We start from the raw sequence: 26,700 nt of genomic DNA on the forward strand, positions 1-26,700 counted from the left end.
AAGACATTTCAGATGGTTCCGTTAACGTCACAAGAGAACATGAAAGACATCGCAGATGTTTCAGTTAAAGTCACAAGAGAACATGTTTGACGCACACCACGGTGCCTGCATATGTGATTACAGCGTAACATAATCTAATGTCAAGTGTGAATCTCAATTAGGGATAAGGTATTTCACATTACATGATCTCATATTTACTTTCAATACAAACCATAATTATTTAATGGTACATAATTCAAAAACCGGAAAAACTTTGTGGATTCCCAAAAATATTCAGATAGGTGAACTGATTTTATGTCCGTAAAAATCGTACCCTCATAGTTTTAAACACATGATTGCTGTGATTTTAATTATAATTTTAAATGTGTGTTTAGCGTAAATGAGTACGTTCAATGCATTGAGAAAAGGGCTTTGTTGTGTCTTAAGGTGCAGAACAAAGAGAAAACACAAAATTTACCAACAAATACATGCAGGAAAATTTAGGAGGCCCTACCACTTTTACTATGTACAACGTTTGTATTTTTTTTTCTCTCTTTCAGTTTTTCGATATGTGTTCCATTGCTTAGTTCCTTTCGGCACACTTCGGCAAATTGTACATTAACCTATCGATGTTATCCACATTCGCTGTTATCTTAATAAAATACATGCATAAAGTACAAACCTGTGCTTAAATAGGTCATTACCACTGCAAACAAGCTTAAAACTTCCATTCTCTGCAGATATTGTCATTCAATGTCCTGCGCTCAAAATGTCAATTCTACATTAAAATATTCAACTGCACGTTAACTGTAATTAAAAGTAACAGCAAGGGGGATATTTGTTACATAAGTAAATATTGGAATATTGACAGCTATTGTCACATAGACTGCTGCAAAATAACGACATCAGATATATCATCAATACTAGTTTACGGCAGATATTCTTTGAATCTGTTCACAAACAAACTGGTTCATACCACATCTTCTTATTTATATTGCCTTCTTTTGATATTTATGTTCTGTGCTTGAAATTACGATACATTTATTCCTTTTATGGAATCACTTTTGCATTGAATCCTTTCCGAGGTAGAGTAGCTGTTCCTTTATTGGTTATGTATTATGGATCAATGTAAATTTGATAAAGACATTGAGTTAAAGTTATACAATTTGCAATAACTGTAATAGTTCGATCTCCTGAAATTTTAATTTCCGATTGTTCAAAACTGCCATACTCTATAAAATATTCTAACAGATAAAATAGAACAATGATGCATGCCAAATTTATATATGACTGCTTCTCGCCTAATCTATTACATGTGCTTAAGACCAAACATATATGTTCATTAATTTATTGAGTGCATTAATGTAATAGTTTCGGTTTGTGTTGTCTCGAATTCATTTGTAAAACAACCAGTTATGTTGATTTGAACGTCATATACCGCACATAGTGTACACATACGTTAAATCCCAAAAAATGCACTTCATTAAGTATATATCTAAGTCGAATCCTGTATTTCAAATCAACGAAATCAATTTTTCACTTAGAATTTCTCTGATCACACAATCAGCACTGATTTGTTTTATATATTCCGATTTTTTTTTCTTTAGTGGTTTACATCTTCTTGAAAGTAGCCTCGGTGCAATATCACTGTCAATTGTGAGCTTTTAATTTGTCTGCAGTTTTTTTCATAATCTAAAACACATTAAGGATAAAGAATATTTCCCTTCCAATACACAAATCATTGATAGTTCGTTGATAGCTTGTTATATGTCAAATGATTGGTTTTGATCTTTACAATGAAACAAATTAAGTTTTCCCTGATCGATCTGGTCTCATAGCTGATGTAAAGTAAAGAGGAATTATCGGAATGTCTTTAAATTGATTCGATTTGTTTGCTTTTAGTATTGTACACTCGCGGCATGATCAATGAAAGGAAATCTCCGTGGATTATAATCCGGAAGTAGTGTTATTTTGATGTTACTTGTATTGTTAATGTTTTTCTGATTTTTTACAACGGTATAAGACGCGTAAGGTGCACTGATTCGTGCGATGCTATTTGAAAGAAATGTATGTATCACTCTAAATATGTGTACGTGGGGCTCTTGCTGACAAGGCATATCAGTTTTTGAGTTAGATTAACATGTAATAGTTCAATCAATTAAGGAATTAAAAAAAATCTCCTATTTTATTTGTTGTAAAAAGTATTCTCATTAGAGAAAACAGCTGTGAAATTAAGATATCAAAAGGAGAATCAAAACTCATAAGTCGACGACAGACGGACAAAATCATGTCTAAAACGGAATCTTATAATATCAGCAAAATGCTACCTAGATGCTTCTATACACGACTAGGGTGGATCCATTATGGAGATAATTTGTCACTGTTATTGCAAAAGTAGGAAAAAGGGGGGGGGGGGGGGTTATTTAGGAATTTTAATTTGAAGACAAACGTTTTTGTGTGCTCCTCTCCCATTTTGAAAATTTTGGATTCTCAACTACAAACTCTTTTTTTTTTCCTTTTCCAATTGAACGTCACTACCATTTAATTTTGTATTTGTCGTAAAGTGTATAAGTGACCCCTAGGTGTTTTAATGAATTAGTTTAAGCTCTAAATTCACCCGATGTTTAAAATGTTAAGAAGAAATTTATTCGTAACTATTTGATTATGTTTGTTGCTTGGTTGCTGTCTCACTAGCGTTAGCGTATATCCCACATTTTCACTTGTATTCATGTCATTGACGTGTATTTAATAGAAAATAATATTGACAACAACTTGAGCTAATGCTGGCTACTGTACATGTTTTGTCTTGCTCCTTGTTGTCTTATCTTTAGTCATATTAATGGCAGACATTTAGTCTCTGTTATATTTATTCAGCACTTTTCTTAACTCATTGGGATTTATAGCTTTATATATTGTGAAGACATCTGTGTCTTTTAGAAGATCGCATGGTGACCTCTGGATGTGTTTTGTAATTTTGTTGTTATTATACTGTTGTCTTTCTCTATAGGTGTCTATCGTTATTGTGGTGTTGTACTGTTGTATTTCTGCAACACCGATGTATACGTATCCAAATCTCCTTTTATTTGTATGTAAATGCTAGCGTTGTGCGCGGAAGGTCTTTAAATTACTTCAATTCCATGTCGAATCAAACCAAAGTCTTTACACATTGAAATTGCTGCTCGAATTCTTTGCTTAACATAAATGGGCAAACCAAGTTACACTACATCTAACACAGTTAGAATTAATCGGCAATCTACGACACATTCTGTTATCCTACATCTAGATTGTTAGATCATCCTAGGAGTGCTGAATGCGAGTAGCACCTGCTATTAACGAGTTAGACTGGTTCCCTGTCCTTTATCTGTTTGGCTCTGACCAATTGACAACAAGGATATCTGAGAAACCCGTATGTTGCAAGGGAGAGGATCTGCCTATTTATGAGTAAAAGAAAAACTTATCGGCTTAGAGTCAGTATATAGATAACATATAGTTTAATAGAGTATGATATAGCAGATTTTTACCCCGAGACAAAAAAATGTCAATCGAAGTGAAGCCGAGAGAGATATTGTTTTTTTCGAGGTTTAACAATCTGCTCTCCGGTAGATGTTAATTAAATTTTTAGACTGAATGTCCTGTTATTATAGTCTTTAAATTTTTTTTTTTATTTGATATTGTTTTTCATAAGTTAATACGTGTACGTGATGGTAACTAAAAAACTGGTCACCGGATGTGGAATGGGTTATGTGTAAAATGTTATCCTCAAAACAAAACTAGCGTTTTAACACGAATGAATGTATTCCTACAAACTGTAACTTAGGACCTAGGACGTTTACATTGATATTGATTGGTCTGTTGATGAAGTGCGAAGTTCGTTTAATTCCAAATGACATAATAATATTTTAGACCATCCTTAATCTGATATGAAGTATTTGCCGATTGAGGTCAAGAAGCCATCAATCGATTAATCAATAAACGGTTTACTGTGCTTGATACATGTATGACAGAAAAAACCAACGATTTGTTTTCATTATGCTGAATCTGGTATTATTGTTCGCGTGGAAAATTCAGTAGGCCTGACACCAACTTGAAGTCTATATTTTCCTTAATATGTTTTAGATGAGGGACTGGATGGGTCATTTTGTATCTTTATTTGTTTAAGTCATTTTTCTCTATTTTTTTTTTTTTTTTTTTGCACATTGTTCTACAAAAATGTATATTCTTTATATTCAACAACCTATAACTCTCTATCCTTTTTTTTTTTGCACAATTTTTTCTATATTCTTTATATTTTAGAACACCATATATCTCTATATCCATTATTTTTTTGTCTTTTAATCTCTGTGTTTTGTCCATTATTCTATATCCTGTAAACCCAATCCGAACCCTCTAAACTGATAAATGTCCAAAAAACACCATTGCAAGAGTGATATTGACATGTAGGGGTAAGATTCTGAATTCAGTGTGAGTGCTAGAGGTATTTTTGAAAATCTTACGTTCTGAAGAACTAAAAATACACACTTTTTAAGTTAACTCATTAATATCTCTTTTTTTTGGATGACATGTTTGAATAATACAATATTATATCAGATCAATTTTTTCGAAAATACAAATACGCAATAAAAAGAAATCAGACTAAAGGTCCGGTTGTAAATGCATTTTACTGTAATCATGATGCAATCAAAACACTAAATAAATCGAATTGTAATTTATAAACGTTCTTTTTGTTTAATATTAGGTGGTATTCAATTTTGGTAGTTAGGTTTACCCAAGGGGAGTAATTTCGTGAAGTGAAAGTGAAAGTAGAATGTAAACAAACCAATTCATACTACAGGGTGAGACAACACGCTACACTTTAATAATAATGCTTGTTTGTTCAGGAAATTAGAAACCTCTGTTTGGGAAGAATCGCCATTGACATGAAAAACAACTTCCACGGTATAGTGTTGTGTTTACGTGTCTAGCATTTAAAAGGTTCCACTATCATGACTATTAATGTAAAAATCTAGAACAAAGCCAAATTTGACTTTTTTTAAGCCCTGCAATTAATTTTGGCATTTTTTTTTTTCTCAAAACAACATACATTATATGCAGATGTGTTTGTCTCTGTCAGACCGTTATATCAAGTTATTGGTACATCGATTAGGGCGTTAGCCCAATTATATGATCTTATATGTACCTTATTTAATATTTACACCCAAGAGATTATGGTTAATGCAAAAGATAGATTGCATTAATTTAGGAGGGGTCTTATGTGTTATTTAAAAGCTTGTTATAAAATGCAGGATATCAAAGTGCATTTAATGACATCGTTGTGTGAACAGATATATACATGTACTAGTATAATTATATGTTCAACGAAAAAAATGTCTGTGATTAAAGATACACATCTCATGTCCTTGGAATTGATGCCTAGAGTTGAAAAAATTGAAAACAATGTATTATTCCAATATAAAAAAAAATCGATTAGTTACCATGCAGCATCTAGAACATCACTGCAGAGCTGAGTGAGGCTCATACAAACTTTGAATATATAGTGTATGTAATATAGTATGTAAATGATTGAAAACCAAGGAAACGTCTCGGAAAATCTATCAATCTAGCTAGATTCAGCCAATATTTGCTGATTGAGGCGGAAGTTAAGTTTTGTGTTTCTTTGTTTTGTGTCTTTGCTGGTAAAGATTTTAAGTCATTCGGCACACCTCGAACAATCTAAAGTAGTAGAATCTGTCGTGTTTTGCCGATTGAAGTGAACGTGAGTTGTTTGTTTCTTAGTGTTTGTGTCACCTTCATTGCAAGTTATGATTTGAAGATCTTTAATAATGTTGCAGATTTTATTGTTTGCAATATAAGACCACTTGTTATAAAGTGTTTCTCAATTATTACAAGTTGAGATGATTTTAAGATTATTAATGGGATAAGTATAATAATTAATAGTCAACAAGGCAAATTTTGAACTTTTTTTGTTGTAAAGAAAAGCTTTTGTCAAGTGTATAACATTACTGTCTAAGGAAGGAAATAAGAGACCAGAAATAGCACAATAAACAGATTATCGGGGTTTCTGTGTACAAATATCATAAATACCAATGTGTAGAAAATCCGATAATCTATACACATTGCTCACGAACTAACTTTTGGTTATTCTGTTGGAAATATTACGTTTACTCTAATCTACACAATAAATTTTGCGGTACATTCTGTTGGAAATATTACGCTAACTTAAGGGCATACGATACAGTAGAGATCCCTCGTTGATTTTTTCTTGAAATTTTGGTAGAAGGTTAATTTCGATGTGTACTTTTGAAATATGCAAAGAAAAATATACCTTCATGACTTACTTTTTAAGATATTTTGGTTCGAAATTTGCATATTTGAAGGAAAAACCCTGAAATTTCATAAATAAGGACTTTTAAGGAAAGTACCAATACTTTTGAACGAACAGTCATAATTTAACCGGTTTTTTTGTAAAATGTTCCCTTGATCCATGGCATCAGCATGCTGTAACAAGTTAACGGTTGAAATAAATAATTATATCCTAAATTCTTTTAATACAAGTGAAATAAAGAAGTTGAAAATATTTTTGAGTCTACACAGAAGTGCAGAAAAAATTCTATCGTTGATTTTTTCTTAAAATTTTGGCGGAGCGTTTTCGAAACAGAACTTGATCGATTGCAAAAGAAAAAACTGGGGGTCCATGTGCTTGTTTTTTCAATAAAAGCAATAAACCTTAATTTTTATTGGCAAATGGGACGTTTGCCAATAAGTCGCCATACTACGTTGGGATAAGTTTTATTCGCAACAACGTCGTGAAATCTTTCCCGACGTTCACTATACTACGTTGTCAATTTCAGTGGTAGAGCCAAGGTGGTTTTTTTAAACCAATGATATTAATCATGAAAATTAATAAAGCTGGCTCCTCGTAAAATAGCATCATATTTGCCAAACCTTTATGAATTGTTTCGAAACTCGGATAGAAAAAGTATTCTAGTAATATAAAAGAGGGACGAAAGATACCAGAGGGACATGTAAACTCATAGATCGAAAACAAACTGACAACGCCATGGCCAAAAATAAAAAGACAAACAGACAAATAATAGTACAGATGACACAACATAGAAAACTAAGTCTAAGCGACCATACCCCACCAAAAACTGGGGGTGATATCAGGTGCTCCGGAAGGGTAAGCAGATCCTGCTCCACATGTGGCACCCGTCGTGTTGCTTATGTAATAACAAATATAAAGTAAGGGGGATGATATTAATCATGAAAATGAATAAAGCTGGCTCCTCGTAAAATAGCATCATATTTGCAAAACCTTTATGAATTGTTTCGAAACTCGGATAGAAAAAGTATTCTAGTAAATTACTTTTAGAAAAGAAATGTTCGGAAACAAAACAGATATATATAATAAAAAAAAATAATTTGCATCTCTGTCCGACATTAGTCATACAATTCATGTAGACAACACAGCTTGAACATAGTTTTAATTATTCACAAGGCCCCGACATGACAAAATGTGCAACAATTATAAAGTAAGGGGGATGATATAAACATAAAGACATTTGGTATTATTGCAAACTATCAACCATAGTTCAAATGACGAAGATAAACGCTATTAAAGGTCACCCTACGGCCTTCAACACAAAAAAAAAAAAGAAAAAAAAAGCCACACCGTATAGTCAGCTTTAAAAAGCCCCGACATGAAAATGTGAAATAATTCAAACTAGAAAACTAACGACCTACTCTATAGGCATTACATGAACACAACATCATACACACATTAAATCGGGTCAGCTTAGTCAATTACAGTGTAGTATAATATTTCATACAGCAGTCGATATTAGAGCATGAAATTTAATGATTCTGTATCAATAGATAAGTTACCTAAGCTTGTCTTCAGGGTATTTTTTTTTATTACGGTACATATAATCATTGAATTACTTGTCTGTATTATACCTTCAATCTAGGAGTGAGTGCAACCACATTGTTTGTCCGGTCCAACAAATATTTTGTTTCTTATCTGAGAAACTACTTTACAAAAAGACTTCGTATTTGGTCAGTAACTTAACATCATTGAGTTGCAACTCTGGTCTGTCAAATACCTAATTCCTGTTTGCCGATTTTTCTCTCTCAATATGTACAAAGAGGATATGCTTATCACATCAACGGGTGCGTTTTTGTTTTTGGTCTATAATACGGGGCTTACAACTGAGTCATTTTAACTGACAATTCTTCTTCATACACTTATATATTCCACGGGTTAAATTCTAAAAATGCCGTTAAACTCTTTAATGTACCTTTTCAAAGTCAGGAACAGTAAGATGCGCTGTCATTATTTATTACGTTTTTTTGTCATTTTGTTGATAGTTTCTGATAAATTTATCCGTACAATTCTCATTACGACTTAGAGTTAGCCAAATGGTGAAGTTACTATATAAATTACTTATGTTTTTTTTTTTGTGTACTTGGGTTTCTCTCTCATCGACGTCTTATGTTTTTCATATCTTTAATTCATTTCCTATATGAAATAACAGACATAGAAAATTAAGAATGTGGATTTGATTTTTTTCCCATTCGAAGTTAATATTGTTGACTTCCTTATTAATGAATCAATATAACAATTCTCGTGATTTGGCCGATGTTCATTGCAGGTACTTTTTTCAAATTCGCGCAATCGGGATTATGACGTCAGTGGATTTCCGCAAATGTCACTACATCTAAAGCGACGACGCGAAATGTAATCGTTCTTATTAGAAACATCGCGAAATTACAACGTTCTGATTAACAACGTCGCGAAAACAACACGAAAATTTTGAAAACGTTATTATCTGCCCCTGCTACTGTATCGTATGCCCTTAAATGGTTGTATTTTATTTTGTAATTTAGGATAGTTTATTATGACAAAAAGAATGGTATCTATAGCAACAGACCTTACCTCTAGATTAACGTTAAACGATGGAGTATGTATGCCAATGTTTGGCCTTGGGATGTATGAAGCATCTTCCGGGAGCGGTGGAGTGGCAGAAAAAGCAGTCGAGTACGCCTTATCTAAAGGATATCAACTAATAGATACCGCAGAATTTTATGGGTTGGTATATAATCATTATTCATTGATAATTTCCTTGATATTTGGCACCATTCACTCAACTTTTCTGGCGGGATCTTTAAACAAAACATTTATAAATATCTAGAAAAAAAAATCGTTTCATTATTACTTTAAGGGTGGAAAATCTGATAAAATATGGTGTGTTTCTATTTTGAAACAAACCCAAAGAAAAGAAACAAAATCTAAGTAAAATGTTTTCTCCGGAAGAAAAGCGATGGTTCCATATTAATAGTTTATAGTTATAGCGTGAAATGTTCGAATTTTACCTTGCATTCGAATTTATGATCAAAATTATTCTATTACGCATTTTGATAGAGATGTTGAAAATTCTTAAGTTAACAGAGGGACTTCGGTGGCCGAGTGTTCTAAGTGATTGAACTACTGTTTCGATCACTAGCCTGTCAACTTTGAGGTTGTGAGTTCGAATCCCGCGCATGGTAGATGCGGTCGACTACAATCTTTAAAATTGATTAGGATTGTCAGTTTTCTTACCGAAGGTTTGTGGTTTTCTCAAGCCACTCCGGCTTCCTCAACCAATAAAAACTGAATGTCACGAAATAGCACAATAGTGCTGTAAGTGGCGTTGAACACCAATCAATCAAATTATTCACAGTCTTATCTTCATGATTATTAAGTTAATGTATACAGGATAGAATAATAAAAGCTTGAGGGATATACAATCTGAAATGCAAAATGTAGAATTTAAATGCAATGATATTTGGTATGGCTAATAGATGAATTGGGCAAACTCGAGGCTTTTCCAATTCGGATCGAAATCGAAGTCAATTATTTAAGTTAAGGGAACAGCCATTTACATTCAAGGGTAGGGGGTTATGCTGTTTTATATGGGCTTGAAAAGATGTACACATTTTTTAAACTACAATCAAACCTACTTATTGATTTTCTTATTTAAAAGTCGGAAACAGGCTGTTATTTTTCAAGCTCAGAAATTAAAAGGTGTGTGTTTTCTAATAAGATCACGGACAGCAAATAAAGATAGTATATACTGGTAAATTTGTTTTAATATTTTTTTTTACAGAATTTCCACAAATCATTTTTAATGGTATGCATATAGGTAGATATTCATAATACAGCAATCCATTAATTGTATTGAATATCTTGCAAGCTTCGGGTTTATAAAGGGTGGATACATGGACCGAAAAAAGAAAATTGAAGTATTGCTTTTGATAAGGGTTGATATTATAAAATATCATGATTACCGAATATACTGAAATTTATTTCCCCATATATCACTAACAGTCACTATCATTCAAAAAACAACTTCGAATGTCACGGTGATGTGTGAGGGTCTGGATGGGGTTTACAGAATAGAAAATAATGGAACAAAAGTGCAAGGACAAAAAATAAAGAAAAGAGAAAAAAGAAAAAGAAGAATAGATACTAGAAAATAATGGGGTGCTAAAATATAAAGAATGGAGAATAGTGGACAAAATAAACAAAGAATAGATATAAAAGGGTCATAAAAAGAAAATAGGTAAACGAGAGACCACCCCATCAAGACTCTCATTTGTTTTACAGAATCACGTGTACAGTACGCAGCACAAATATTGACCTCTACGTTAATTTGGATTTATTTCATTTTAGGAATGAAGCCGATGTCGGAATGGGTATAAAGAAATCCGGATTAAATCGAGAAAATATATTCGTTGTCACCAAGTTGTGGGATAATGGATTCAGTCGGTGTAAGAAAATATTCAACCGAAGCTTAAAAATGTAAGATATGCATTACTTTACGAAGTACTTTGTTCCTATATTTTTTGAAGCCAACATTATTCAAGTGGGAGAAACACAAATCTATTATACATTGTACTTATATACCGATGATCATTCATATCGAATTTCAAAATTTGCAAGTATGAACAAAACGAGATGTGGGATGTACGTCAATTGAACAGTAACCTTAAAAAACATGCTAAAAAGTCATATTGTGCCAACCTGTAGTCTTTAACAATACACATCTCACATGTTTCTATACAATACATTTCCGGCATACATGTCTAGTTCTAACTTGTCCTAAGCAATGCTTTGCACACAAATAGCAGAAAAGATTACATAAAATGGCCATTTTGACCTTTATTCATAAGAATTAGCACCAGTCTATGACTATGACTGTAATATATTAATAGTTCCCGAAAAGTCGGGTTGTAGAAGGCTTTATCGCGCTTCTACGTTTCAAATTATATTATTGTCAGTTCAAGTTCTACTATAAGAATGCATCATGGTGGTAACATACCGTTAAAATTCCAAAAAGAAAAAAACATCAGTGAGCAAATGGTTTTGTAAAGACCCTTGCACATAGAACTTTCATTACGTGCATCTTGTTTAATGCGCCTACTATGACCACCAGGCCGTAGTTGACTGTGTATTAATACTTTCCACAAAGCAAAACAAACTCCTAAGTAAGTTTTCGTACGTATCGATTCCTAGATTTTACAGAAACCTTTAATTATGTGGATTTTTTCCTAATGTTCATGTACAAACATTATTCGTAGATTACATGGATTAGTAACTTTGCATATATCAGTCTAATTTGTAAGAGCAATTCTTCTTTTACACTTGATAATAGTATACATACTAACACACTGAAATATACACATACTATTAAGCTTTTTTAAATTTGCCACCAATCTCACTGTTGCCTTAAACTTTTGAAATGAGCTTCATGCAAGCATGTTGCAAAACGTTTATGAACTTCAACGATAATTTTATATTGAAATGTCTTCTAATGAAAATGTCTAAAAAGGTAGAACATTGTACAACATTAGACACTAGAAGCACGCGAATGTCTTGAAGAAAAATTAAAATGCATTTTATATGCAAATTGCATACTTGTCATTGCAAACTAATTTTAACAGTTTTATATGTTGTGCTGTTACGCCGATGTTCCAGGCTAGGGAGAGTATTAAGCGCTCACACACATGTTTAACTCTGGTGGATACATTGTAGTTGTCTCATTGGCAATCGTACCACATCTCTTTATTTTTTGTAATAAGCCCTCAATTTTCCATTTGCACCTTTCCAAAGTTAGGAGCCTGTAATTCAGGGGTTGTCGGTTTTTGTTTTACGTTTATTGTTTTGTCAAAAAGCAGGTTGTGGTTTTTTTCGTTTGAAATTTTTCAAATTTTGTGATGTCGGAGCCTTTTATAGCTGTCAATACCATATGGAGTTTGCTTAATGTTGAGGACCGTTCAATTACCTATAAGTTAACAAGTCCGCTTCATATTTACTTTGTTGTATAGTTGTCTCATTGGCAACAAACCACATCTCCTTCTTTCATTTTTAACCGGATTTTCGAAAGAAAAATCGGTTATTGATTTGTAAATGTACGGCGGGCGGGCTTGCGTTCGGGTTGACGGGCGGGCGGCTGCCAAACAGTGTCCGTTCATTAACACGCAAACCCATTGACGAAATCTTTTCAAATTTAGATATGTTGTTTCATGTGACTAAATAAAGGTCAAGTTTAATTTTCACGATTTAAGATGTTCTCGTTGTTGAGTTTTAGACCTTTCAGTAGCAAAATTTATTTTTATTATATGAATTTGAGTTATTTCCTTTGAACAGAAATTAATAATCAAGAACATAAAAATCTATTTTTTGATGAAAATAATCCTTTTATTCGCAAACTTTCTGATGAACAGAGGTTACAGGCAGAGGGTAACTTGAATGATAATGAATGCTTTAAAAAATTTGAAAAATATGAAAAATGGTAAATCTCCAGGGATGGATGGATTTACAACTGAATTTTATAAATTCTTTTGGATAGACCTCCATGAATGTATTATAAAATCTTTTAATTAAAGCTTTGAAACTGGAACTTTTTCTGTTTGTCAGAAACAAGGAGTTATATCATGCATTCCAAAAGAGGGTAAATTAAAATTTCAATTAAAAAACTGGAGACCTATCACTTTATTAAATGTTGATACAAAAATTGCATCAGCTGCTTTAGCAAATAGAATAAAACCTTTTCTTGGGAATAAATCAGTGAAACACAGCAAGGTTTCATAAAGGGAAATTATATTGGAGAATGTACCAGGCTTATTTTGACATTATGGAAAAGACAGAAGATGATAATCTTCCAGGTCTTTTACCTTTATTAGACTTTGAGAAAGCTTTTGATGCCCTTGAATGGTCATTTATAGATTTGGCTCTGTCTTTTTTAGGATTGGGTCCTATTTTTTGTAAATGGGTCAAGACCTTATATTCAGAATCTCAGAGCTGTATTATAAACAATGGACACTGCTCTCAATTTTTTAATATTGGTCGGGGTGTTAGACAAGGTGATCCTTTATCTCCCAATCTCTTTATATTATCTTTAGAAATTATGAGCGCTGCACTTAAAAATAACCCGGAGATAAATGGTATGAAAATAAATGATTCAGAATATCTACTAAGCCAGTATGCAGATGACTCATGTCTTTTATTAGACGAGAATGAGCAATCTTTAGAAAAATGTTTATATACTTTAGAAAATTTCTCTGAGTGTGCTGGACTTAGGGCTAATTTCGATAAAACTGAAGCCATATGGATTGTGTCAAAGATTCACTCAAGGGATAAACTAACAACTACAAGAAATTTGAACTGGAATTATTCAGGAAAATTTAAACTTTTAGGAATAAAATTTGATCTGTTCAATGACAATAAAACACTTGACTGTCCCTTTGGTATCTTTCGTCCCTCTCTTGTAAATTTTGTGAAAATTATAAAAAAAAAAATACAGAGCTTACTTAATTCCTGGATATATAGAGATTTAACATATATGGGAAAGATCACTGTTATTAAATCATTAGCTCTACCTATTCTAATTCAGTCATTGACAGTTTTGCCAAACCCACCAGTTGATAAAATAAAATAAATTCAAAATATTTTTTTTTAGTTTCTTGTGGTCAGGAAAACCAGATAAGATAAAAAGAAAAGTTATGATAGGGTTATATGAAAAAGGGGGGTTGAAAATGCCAGATATAAGATATTTTTGTTATTCACTAAAGATGACATGGATAAATAAACTTTTAGACCCCTTGAATATATCCCCATGGAAAACACTGTTAATAGATCAAGACAACAGATTCGGAGCAGACAAAATATGGTTGATGACCCCTGATGGTATCCAAAAGATTTCTACAAATTTTAATAATTTTTGGAAAGATATTTTTCTAAACTGGAATATCCTAAACACTGTCACTAATGACACTGCTGAATGGATCATGAAACAATCCATATGGCTAAACAAGAGTTTGACAATAAATAATAAAACTGTCTTTTACCAGAGGTGGGTTGAATCATGAGTTTTCTTTGTAGGTGATTTACTTGATGAAAATAGTGAATTTTTTACTTTAAAGGAATTCTGTAGAAAATATAATCTTAATATTAATTTCTTGGAATACCATTCTATACTCCATATGATACCAAAAGCCTGGAAAGATGTAATCACTACTTCAGTGAAAAGTATGCACATATCTAATGATAATTTTGAATTTATTAATTACAATAAAAAGTCATGTCAATTCTTTTATAAAAAATTCTTGTCGATGTATACAGAACGTCCAACAAATCAAGAAGACAAAATGTGTAAAGAACTAAGCAATCATATAGAAAATTGGGGTTTCATTTATAGTTTACCCTTTTGTTGCACTAAAAACAACAAATTTAGTATGTTCCAGTTTAAGATTTTACATAGAACTCTCGCTACAAATGCATTAATTATTGCAGAAATATGGGTTAAAAGAAACTAACTTATGTAGTTTCTGTAATGAAGCTAAAGAAACTATAAGTCACCTTTTCTGGGAATGTACCCAAGTTAGAAATTTATGGTTAGGAATAGCAGCACTTTTTCAGGTTAAAAATAATCTAACTTTAATATTTAATGCGGAAAATATTGTTCTTTGGTCAGAGTCTTTGGATGTTTCCCTAAACTTATTCACTATTCTGATTAAGTATTACATTTATACATGTCGCTTTAACACTTCAGTACCGACTCTTACAGGGGCGATAGCTATGATTAAAAATTTCTACCAAATAGAAAAAATATCTACCTCCTTTTACAGATCCCCAAAAGCAAGAGAGAAATTTGATAGTAAATGGGAATTGATTAAAAACTTAGTTTACATGTGAGGAGAGATCTTTCTTTTTTGTACTCACTTAAGGCTTTATAATAATTCATGTAGAATTAATAATATGTTGATGCGCATCACAACTGGACAGTGATTTGTGTGCATCATAAAAGTGCTATCTATGATGTTTATTTATATTGTTATATATATATTGATATACTTGTTTTTGATTGATTGTATTTGAATTATCTCCCCTTGACTTAGGTTGTCTTTTACTGTTGTTTTTTATTTTATGATTCTGTCCAATATGTCCTGTCTGACCCTTATCTGTTAATGATCTCTGGTGGCCTCTCCTGGTACCTCACATGTTCAACATCATAGTATTTACAGTGATGCATGTGGCAAGAGGAGAAGGCTGATGCCATCATTAACCATATTCATGTACTCTAATCCAGAGTGATAAATGATGAGTATGATCTAGTAGATAATTATCATATAGATAATATAAAATTATCATTTTTAACTTTTTAACTTTAGACTGTTATTGAAAAATTTAATATTAATACATGTATTATAAATTATCTATATATTCATGTATCACAATGCTTGGTGTTTTTTCAGATAAGATAAAAAGAACTTACAAAAAAAGAAATTAATAATTAAATTCTTTGTCATTTGGTCTCTTGTAAGATTCTTTTTAATTTTGAGGCCTGTCTTCAAATTGGTCCACATTTAGGTCCCTAACGGTCCAAAATACAACTTTTTTTTATTTAAAAAAAAGGAACTATTCTGAATCTAAGTGGTATTTAGATTTTTGATTATAATTTGAAAATAGATATAACATCATATTTAATTTTAGAGAACTTTTTTTAGTGGTTAAATCATATCTAATTTTAGAGAACTATTTTTCTGTTTATATCACTGGCTCATGGAAATAAGTTTGAGTTATTTCCCTTTGAACAGAAATGATTAAGTATATATGGATTTTAGTCTATTAATGATTGTCTCTGTTCAATTAATTTTAGTCATTAGTTGTCAAAAATTTCTTTATAACTATTTTAAGTCATGTGTGTTATGAAGGTAGATGTCACAGTTGTTATGTGGTATTTAATTTTTGTTGTGTGTGTTAATGTTTAATTTTTACTTGATCCTGTTTGGGGGTTCAGATTTGCAAATTTCATTTTCATTATTAATTAGATAATAATCTATTTTAAATATTCAATCACAATCCAAATATATTCAGAGCTGTTTTAAGCTTAAATGTTGTGTCGACCATACTTGCTCAACTGTTCAGACAGTCTCTTGGTCTAAGCTGAACTGGGTAGAACTTCGAAAAAGAGTTTAAATAATGTCCGTCTTTCTGGCCTTCGGTCTTTTCTCCTGTCCATCCGTCAGTCCGGCAATCAAATTTCCACATTTTTTGTCTTAGTGCTTGAAGATATTTATTTGATATTTGGTGTATAGTTTAAATATGACCAGTTACAGATCATGTTTGAATTTTGTTTCGCTCTGATAATTTTGTGCAGAGAAGTGGTCCTTGAAAATTCATGCAAGTAATCAGTTTTCCGCACTTTTATTATAAAAAGGGGTACCTATTGTTCAGAAAGTAAACAATTTACAAGAGCAATGGGTTAGTAATCACCTGGTGTATCAATGCTTTTTAAGAGTTCACGTGAAACAGAATTGTAATCTCTGCGACTGAAAAGTTTAGAACAAACTTAGGACAACTGATTTTATCAATCATGTCCCTTAATCTGGGCCTGTCTCATGCATATATTTTATTTTATAGGCTTGATTTACAGTACGTAGATCTGTATCTGATACATTCACCAAGTAGTGGTCAAGTAGTGGAAACATACAAAGCCATGCTGGAGTTAAAACAGAAAGGCCTTGTCAGGTAACGAATATCATGAATTATTATATCAACTCGTGACACAGAATTCATTTTAAACAATATCGCTTATTCATTTTTGAATTTAGTTATTAAACATGAGGCAGTGATAAGGAAGTTATTAAATTTGAATAGATGGAAAACGAGACAGCAATAGGAAAATCATATGGTCAACCCGGTTTTTTTTATACTTTTCTCAGGCAATTTTTTCAAGTTATATAGGCAGGTTAAGCAAAGAGGGTCGACCATGACCAAGGGTAGAAATTTCGACTGCTATTAGAGAACGAAGATTCGTCGAACTAGTGAAGAAAGTTGTCTTACAAAAGGTCACTACAGGATCATTAAAATAATTAATGCAAGGATTCTATACAGGAGAAATATACCTAAACGTGGCATGGGTGTAGACGTGAAACTATTAATTTTTGTGGTTATTGATTTTCAAACGTATTTGAATTTTTGGTAAATTAATACACAAGAGGGAAAATATTTCAACCTATATTATATTGCTATAAAAAATAGCAGATATTTCACACCATAAACTTTCAATACATGTACCCATACAGAACATCAAATACGAACTTTGTCAACGTACATAGCATCCCACTATTCATGAGACAATGTTATATTCAATTATTGCATTAATGACTTGAAAGTTTCCAATTATAGAATTAATATTTGAAGCAAAGGCAGAACAAACTCTGTTCGCTCTCAATGCAAATCTGGAAAAAAAATGAAAACGCAAATCTTAAGGTACATAAGAATTTTTGTTCATTCTCATATCTCATACTCTTCACAATGTACAGCTTATTTTGTATACTAGTAAGCAGGAACTAAAGTTTGTTCTACTTTTCCATTCTCCGTTGAGTGAAAAATTTATGAAATTTAAAACAATGTAGACAAATTTGTACACTTCTTTTTTATTTCTGTTTATCTTACATTTATCTTACATTTACAGATCAGTAGGTGTTTCTAACTTTGGGGTTCAACATTTGGAGGGTCTAGAGCTGGGCTTCCAACACCATCAGTGAACCAGATTGAACTGCATCCATGGCAACAGAAACCGGAAATAGTAAAATACTGTCGAGATAAGGGAATAACAGTAATGGGATATTCTCCTATGGTTAAAGGACAAAGATTTGATGATCCTACTCTGGTGAAAATTGCTAACAAGTATGTATGATTTGTTCTTATATTGTAATTTATTCACAATAAACATCATTCGGCCACGAGCAAACATAAAACGTGGTTTAAAGATGCTTTAAGGATGTCACTTCACAATTAATTGTCCAAACTGTCCAAAGTTTTTAATTTGAATTGCCACAGCTATAATATATGAATCTTCTAAGAGGTTGATTGCCAATGACGACCAGTAAATTTATAATTTTTGCAAGTCGTTAGGGTGCCACAAAATACACATCCGTGCTTGATATGATTAGGATGTTCTTAGAGAAAATAAGATTAAACTCAATCGGATAGTGCTGTCATGCAACCTTTAGCTCAGCATATTTGTCAGTAAAAAATGTTTACGCGATGTGAAAGGTATTTCAATGGAAAACAGAGAGCACTGTGGTTGAAAGAAAAAAAAAGTAAGGCTCTACTCAAGAAGGTAAATAAAAACTGATGGCAGTTCACTGATGTTCCAAATTTCAAACTGAGACTCCATATAGAACACCAGTCAAGAAAAATGAAAATGAAGGAATCGCATCTACACAAAATGGAGCACTAAGTTTTACTGTGCGTATTGCTGTGTCTTGGTTTATTCTTCATTGGCTAGTGGTATAGGGGAGGGCTGAGATCTCACAAATCATGATTAACCCCGCCGCATTTTGCGCCTGTCCCAAGTCAGGAGCCTCTGGCCTTTGTTAGACTTGTATGTTTTTTTTAAATTCTAGTTCATTTATATGTTTTGGAGTTTAGTGTGACATTCATTTCACTGAACTAGAACATATTTTGTTTAGGGGCCAGCTGAAGCCCACCTTCGGGTGCGGGATTTTCTCGCTGTGTTGAAGACCCATTGGTGGCCTTCGGCTGTTGTCTGCTCTTTGATCGGGTTGTTGTCTCTTTGACACATTCTCCAATTCCTTTCTCAGTTTTATCATAATCGGTTCAGCAGTTCCTCATCTACAAGTTGTACACGTCGTTTGCTCATAACAAATTTAACACTGTGATTTGTTAAGCCATAGATCGAATAGTTGCGTTTCTTTTCTGCTTTGTGTTTTATACTGTTGTTTGTCTTTCGTTCGTTTTTTGCCATGTCATTGAAAGTTTATTTTCGAATTATGAGTTTGAATGTCCCTTTGGTATCTTTCGCCTCTCTCTTTTCATGAAAAAGAAAAAAAAGGATAAAATGATTTCATTTTTTATAGGTACAAGAAATCAGCAGCACAAATGCTTATTAGATGGAGTATACAACATGGATTTATTACCATACCAAAATCTGGAAAAACAAATCGAATAGATGAAAACATGAAAGTATTTGATTGGGCTATAGCGGATGAAGATATGGCTGTCTTAGTAAGTTTATGAGTTCATTAATTATCGCTATTTTACGAATTTTTCCTTTGATCTTGCTGACTGATAATTTCCGTTCTCAGTGGAGTCGAGTGATATGAAAACGGAGTCGAGTGATATGAAAATTATCGCTAGAAACTAAGGGAACACGTGCTGTTGTCAAGGAAATTAACAACGTCTTCATAGGTAAAATAGCGATAAACAGAAAATCAATCTCGTTGAGATAACCAACGATAATCTATAATTATAATTTAGGTATGGAAAAAAAAATTTCTTGCTGAAGCTGAAGCACACCTGTGCAGGTTTTCTCACTGTGTTGAACTCATTGGCAGCCTTGGGCTGTTTTCTGCTTTTTTGGTCGGGTCTTGTCTCTGTGACACATTCCCCATTTCCATTCTCAATTTTATTCTTGGAAAAGATGTATGAGAGGATTGTTAAATGGACTAATGATCTACTTTGCTGTTTGTTATAATTATGTAAAACACGTGAGGACTTAAAACCAATGTTATGGATAGTACAATGTAGTATAGGCATCATGATAAAAAGAAAATGAAATACACAAAATAACGCCACATTCTTTTCAGAATCTTGATATACTGTGATTTTCTTAATAATATACTTCATATTATCCAAAAAACAAACCAGAACATTGCCTACATATACCAAACAATAATCAGTTTAGCCCCAAGGGTGATTTGAGAATAGAACTATTGTCACTCCTGCTTATTTTCCGACCCGCAGTAAACCCTTTCTAAAGTTTGACGTCCTTTTTCGCTTTGCGGGATGTACAAGTACGCAGACACGATCGGTCAGAATAGGAACGCTAAATCCTATTGCCTCGGGTAAAGAGAGTGTCACGCTCTCTGCACGTTAAGAACCCTTACAACAATTGTTTGAGAGGTCCGTAGGTGGCCTTTTGCATTTTACCCTCAATTTCCAGTGGCAGTCCAAATTTCCCTGACCTTTATCTCCCGTACGGCTTCTTTTATTGTATACGTTGCAAATTTGTTTTCGTCCTGAACATGCATGAAATATTTGCCACATGACGTTTAATAACCAACAACAATCAATCAATCAATCAATTAAACAATCAATCTATTTAGTCAAGGAAAGAAAAAATGCACATGTTAAATGTTTTAGGTAAAATGCTTAGCACACAATGTATTGTTGGTATGATACAGCATTGTTCTTCTTTTTTATAAAGTTACACATTAACAACACTGATCTCAGCGACAAAATATCGAAGACTGCAATTTCAAACTCATGATTTTCTCATCAAAAGCACATGTGTCGACTTTGTGAGTTGATATTGATCAATACACTCATCATTGATATCAATATTAAAATTGTATACACCAGACGCACGTTTCGTCGACAAAAGACCTGTCAGTCACGCTCGAATCAAAAGGAAAAAGACCAAATAAAATACGAAGTTGAAGAGCATTGTGAACCCAACACAAAGCCTGTATCCCAATTGATACCTTTCTGACCGATTTGTATTCATTTGAAACAGATTTCAAACATAAACTTTTTTAGGGACAAAAACAAAAAATAATGCGTGTGTTGTCGTGCTATGAGAGACGTTTTCCCCGCTGCCTAACCCAGTCTATCTTCGTTTGGAGTTATGTGATTCTTTTAGATTTGTTCTCTTTGTTTGCATGTTTCATGTAGATTAACGAGTACTTAACATAAGGTAACTATATTCACCAAGAAAATTGTATACAGAGGAATAAAAACTTGTTCAATAGATACCCATATTAAATTCATCAACAGAATATGAACCTCAGCTCATATATAGATAACAACAATTCGACGTTGCGGAATCTAATGCCGTTTAAGTCATATTTCTAAAAGCGTTCACCAAATTGTTGTGATTAGTTAAAACAGTCTGTAACTCTGAAAATTCAACCATTGACTTGATATTATTTTCATTTAGGTGCTCCTTTAGATTTTGAAACGACTAATTGAAACTAAAGGCCAGTTGTTAAGAAAGTTTATTTTTTTAGTTTCAAAGACAAAACATATACCTGTTTAAATCCTAAGCATGCCATACCAAAAAAAAAATGAATTTATTTTGTTTCCAATTTATTTTACAGAACAGTTTCCCTGACAAGTCATGTACCTGGAATCCTTGTAAAATGCCTTGGACAGGCTAAAACGATGATGTTATTAAACTGATATTGTTTAAAATATAGTTTAATATGTATAACTTGTAATTTTGAATTTAAAGTTCATACACTACTATTCATTAGTTTCTTCATTTGTGAGAGACTTTTTTCACAATTTTAATAGGTGTTTGACAATTAAGGATAACTTGATTTTTAAAAAAGTTTGTTTATGGTTTGACAAGATCAATGAATAACATTTAATTGCATTTTTTTATTGATTAATCTCAAAATTTTCCTGAGTGGATATAAATTGTAGTAATTGTTTTAAATTTAATCATTTCAGTTAATACTTCAACAGTTTTAACGACTGACTAATTAAAGGGGCATTAGCTGTGAAATTCATTTGACAAAAATTTTTATATTTTATAAATAACATACTGAAAAGAATATCCAAATTACGAAAAGTCTAAAAGATACAATAAACAATGCATGGTCTCGCTATAATGTATAAGCATTTCGTACGTAACTTTTTTACCAGAAGCAATCTAATTATCCGCCGAGATGACCTCCGACAACTGCTGACGGTCACACAACACGACATAACATATATGTAGACAAAAACATTAATGTAGATATAAGCATATTAGCGAAGTATTGAAATGTTATGTCTTTATTCCGCTCAATAAATGTTTAAAACAAAGAAACAAACATATATTATTGTTTGTCGAATTCATAGCTAATGCTAATTTTAATTTAGGACGATACGAACTTATTCATCAAATACATTTACACAGTTCTTTAAATATCGAGAACTAACGTCATACAGCAAAACAACTGTGTTGTCATTTTCAAGTTGTTCACATAAGAAACGTATATAAGAACAATAACACATTTTAGTTTTGTCTTGGACGACTACGCAAAGAAATAACTCTACAAACCTATCATGAAATAATTCATTGACAACTTTCGAACCTCGATCGGATTAATAACCGCAGTCATCTGAACTACTTTTTGCAATTGTTTAAGATCTTTTGAAGGTAACACTTACATTCATAATTTTAATCATTTGTATTAATGAGATGTGTTTTGAATCAAAGTTAACACATATGGTAAGCACGCACCGTCTTTTAAACACTTTTTACAGTTTTGTATTTCACATGATTCATGTTCGTTTCATTTTCGTTCACTAGTCTAATCATAAATTAAAATCAAAACGTAAGTTCCAATTTTGTCGACTACAATCCCGTCATCGTCTTCATTCTCGAATGTAACCTACCGAATTAAATGTATCACCGGATTTATACTTATATTAGCAACACGACGGGTACCACATATGGAGCAGGGTCTGCCTACCAATCCTGCGCACCTGATATCATCTCCGGTATTTGAAGGAGTTTGTGTAGCTCAGTCATTAGTTTTCTATGTTGTCATTGTATACTGATGTTTGTCTTTGAGTATTTCTCTTTACTTGTCATGGCGTTGTCAGTTTGTTTTCGACTTATGAGTTTGAGTATCCATCTGGTTTCTTTCGCCCCCAATATAACTTGTCAGTGAGGATTATGGCGGCATTTTTCGAATTACGGAAAGTGACAGCACTTTCTACAAGCCATTAGACGAACTTCAGAATCACTTCGATTACGTTCCGTTTCAATTTGTTCACGAGAGGATGTTTGAAATTTAAACAAATAGACAGGATAGGCCTACAAAATAAAAACAGAACGGAAAATTCAGTCTGGATCATAAAAACGTAGCTGAAAAAACTGTCAAAATAGGTGCAATTTGGGTACCCTCACGTTAGTGTGCGAAAGTTAAAGATTATGTCATACTTTTTCACTGTCGTATAATATACAAATGTATTGGTAACTGAACGCGAGCAATCTATAGACTAAGTTTGCTTTTATCTACAGATTTGACGACACTTCATTTGTCAGAGAGCAAATGTTGGCAATTTATTAACAGAATGAAGATCAATGTGTCAAATTTGGTCGAATAAGTTAAAACACCATCATACAGTCGACATTTGCGATTTATCAAATGTTTTATGTTGACCATTTCACTAGTATTGTATTATTCATAAAAAAATCTGAGCTGTAAACTACTATTGCCTCAAATTGAAAAACAAGTTTGTAAAGTGTGTGCGTTTGAAGTAATTTTCTTTTAATCTTCACCAATAACGCTCAAACTAAAAAAAATGAATGATAGGGTTGCATTGACCTGATGATTTGTAACTTTATGAGCTGAAAAAGCAACAAGAACCTAAACAGATTAGTAAAATTTATCTAAGGTAAACTTTAGATAATCTGTTGTTCAGTTGTTGTCGTTTGTTGATGTGGTTCATAAGTGTTTCTCGTTTCTCGTTTTTTATATAGATTAGACCGTTGGTTTTCCCGTTTGAATGGTTTTACATGCACTAGTCATTTTTGGGGACCTTTATAGCTTGCTGATTGGTGTGAGCCAATGCTCCGTGATGAAGACCGTACTTTGACCTATAATGGTTTACTTTTATAAATTTTGACTTGAATGGAGAGTTGTCTCATTGGCACTCATAACACATCTTCTTATATCTATTTGCATGAACGAGAAAGAACCTTAACTTTTAATAATTATGTCTTAGATTAGAACCGGGAATTTTTATACAAGTATATATATATATATATGTAAGCATACAAGTATATATATTCTAGTGCTGCATAATATTGAAAAAAACGAATATACTTTTACATAATGCATAATATATTTACAGATAGTTAACCTTTGAAGTAGCTCAAAATACCCACACCTTAATCGTGAGCGGGAAGATTTGTTTATAATAAAATTAATCAGGCATAAACAAATATGGTTCTCCTAAAATACCAGAGCAATTCAACAAAAAGAAAAGTGTAAACTTAAAACAGCTTTGTTGAAGTTTCCTCACTAAAAGAGGGGCGAAAGATACCAGAGGGACAGTCAAACTCATAGATCGAAAATAAAATGACAACGCCATGGCTAGAAAATAAAAATACAAACAGACAAATAATAGTACACAAGACACAACATAGAAAATTAAAGACTAAGCAACACGAACCCCATCATAAACTGGGGGTGATATCAGGTGCTCCGAAAGGGTAAGAAGATCCTGCTCCACATGTGTATCCAACAAGCCTTATATATAAAGACAAGAAGATATGGTATGATTGCCAATGAGACAACTCTCCACAAGAGATCAAATGACACAAAAAATAACAATTTTAGGTGACCATACGGCCTTCAACAATGAGCAAAGCCTATACCGCATAGTCAGCTTAAAAAGGCCCCGAAATGACACATATAAAACAAATCAAACGAGAAAAATTTACGGCATAATTAATGTAAAAAAAAGGAACGAAAAACGAATATGTAACACAGCAACAAACAATAACCATTGAACTACAGGCTCCTGACTTGGGTCAGGGACGTACATACACAATGCAGCGGGGTTAAACATGTTACCAGGATATCAACCCTCGCCTAACCTGGTACAGTGGTGTAACAGTACAACATAGGAACGGCCTATCAAAATCAGTTGAACGAGGTTGAACTCATCAGATGGATACACATAGAAATACATTTAACACTACACAGATTGGACATGGCCGGATACTTGTAAATCCCTGGGGGTGTTATTTGGCGTATTACATGTATTAAAAAGTTGACAAGCATCCAGCAGCATTTCTACAATTCAATGTTTTAAAAATTTAGTATTTGAACAATCAATAGTTTTTACAAGTACAAGAAAAAATCGATAAAAAATCGACAATTGTACAGTATTGAAGCTACCCAACAATAGGTACTTTCTCAACCTGCACTTTCAATGAGTCTGCAAGATCATTTAACTCAAATGGTCGCACGATGATGCGAGCTTTAGCTTCATGGCTGGTCCCAATAATGCCAGTGACTTCAAATTGGCTGTCCTTGATAGATATTGTTTTAGTGTGTTGGTAATATTCTCCACGTCGGAGATTTAAACCAGAGCCGCTTGTTCCAGAATCCATTTGTTGGAACCAGTCTTTATGTTGTGTTACTCCTTTATCTGTTAGCCCGACGCCTAGTTCGTTGCTGTGTAAATCAAAACTGTATGGACAACTCCACATGACGACTGCTCTCTTACTAGTAGACGATATCAACCAGGATGCTGTTCCGTATGTACCTGTAGCGGTATTCCCGGTTTTGTGTGCTACCTGCAAATAAAAAATAAAATGTAATGTATATTTCTATTCGTCTCATTGTCGCAAACTTTTTTTTGTAATATTAAAGACCATAAAGATTAGAATTTAATGGAATCGATATAAAATTGATACCAGGTGGTACGACATGTTCGGATAAAATACTCTAAATGTTAATGTAATAAAACGGTCAATGCGAAATTCAACATAAATGAACAAGTCTATGTAGAATCATTTCTATTTATCGGATTTTATTTTCAGTCATTATCTTACCATCGAATGCAATATAGCATGTCTGTCTCGTGGGTCAGTACTTAGACAAGAAATTAAAAATATTTACTTTGAAAAATTACTGAGAAGATCTTTTTTTTTTGGTAAGCCTTTATAAATGGTTTTCATTTTTAGATGAACAATTAAACATTTTGTGTTTACAGTTGTTTTCTAATGTTTTGCTGTTAATTACGCTACTGTTACATGTGTAATAAACATGATATACCAGTCAAATTATTTGTGACTGACTAAAATTAGGAACCTGCAATTCAGTAGGTGTCGTGGTTGCTGAATGTAATATTTGTTTTTCGTCCATTGTTTAGAACTTTAGTTTTCTTGTTTGAATTTGTTTACATTGTTTGTATGTCAGAGACTGCGATAGCTGATTATACGTTATGTATTTTACTCTTTTTTGAAGGCCATACAGTGATTTATTGGTGTTTTCTGGTGGATAGTCACCTTATCGACAATCATATATATTTTTGCACCTCATGTTTGTGGTTTACCATCTTTGCCGTAAATTTATTGTTTTCTGTTTGATATTAAATTAATATAAAGATCCATTTTGTTACATCTTCTGATCAAATTA

The 26,700-nt window shown here is 32.7% G+C and overlaps 1 pseudogene; it reads left to right on the forward strand.

The window, feature by feature from the left end:
* The first annotated feature begins 4,761 nt into the window (after positions 1–4,761).
* On the forward strand, positions 4,762–21,796 carry LOC127718598 (uncharacterized oxidoreductase YtbE-like; annotated as a pseudogene).
* Positions 21,797–26,700: the final 4,904 nt, after the last annotated feature.

This window comes from Mytilus californianus, unplaced genomic scaffold (assembly GCF_021869535.1).
Source record: "Mytilus californianus isolate M0D057914Y unplaced genomic scaffold, xbMytCali1.0.p SCAF_10, whole genome shotgun sequence".
Classification (NCBI taxonomy): Eukaryota; Metazoa; Mollusca; class Bivalvia; order Mytilida; family Mytilidae; genus Mytilus; species Mytilus californianus.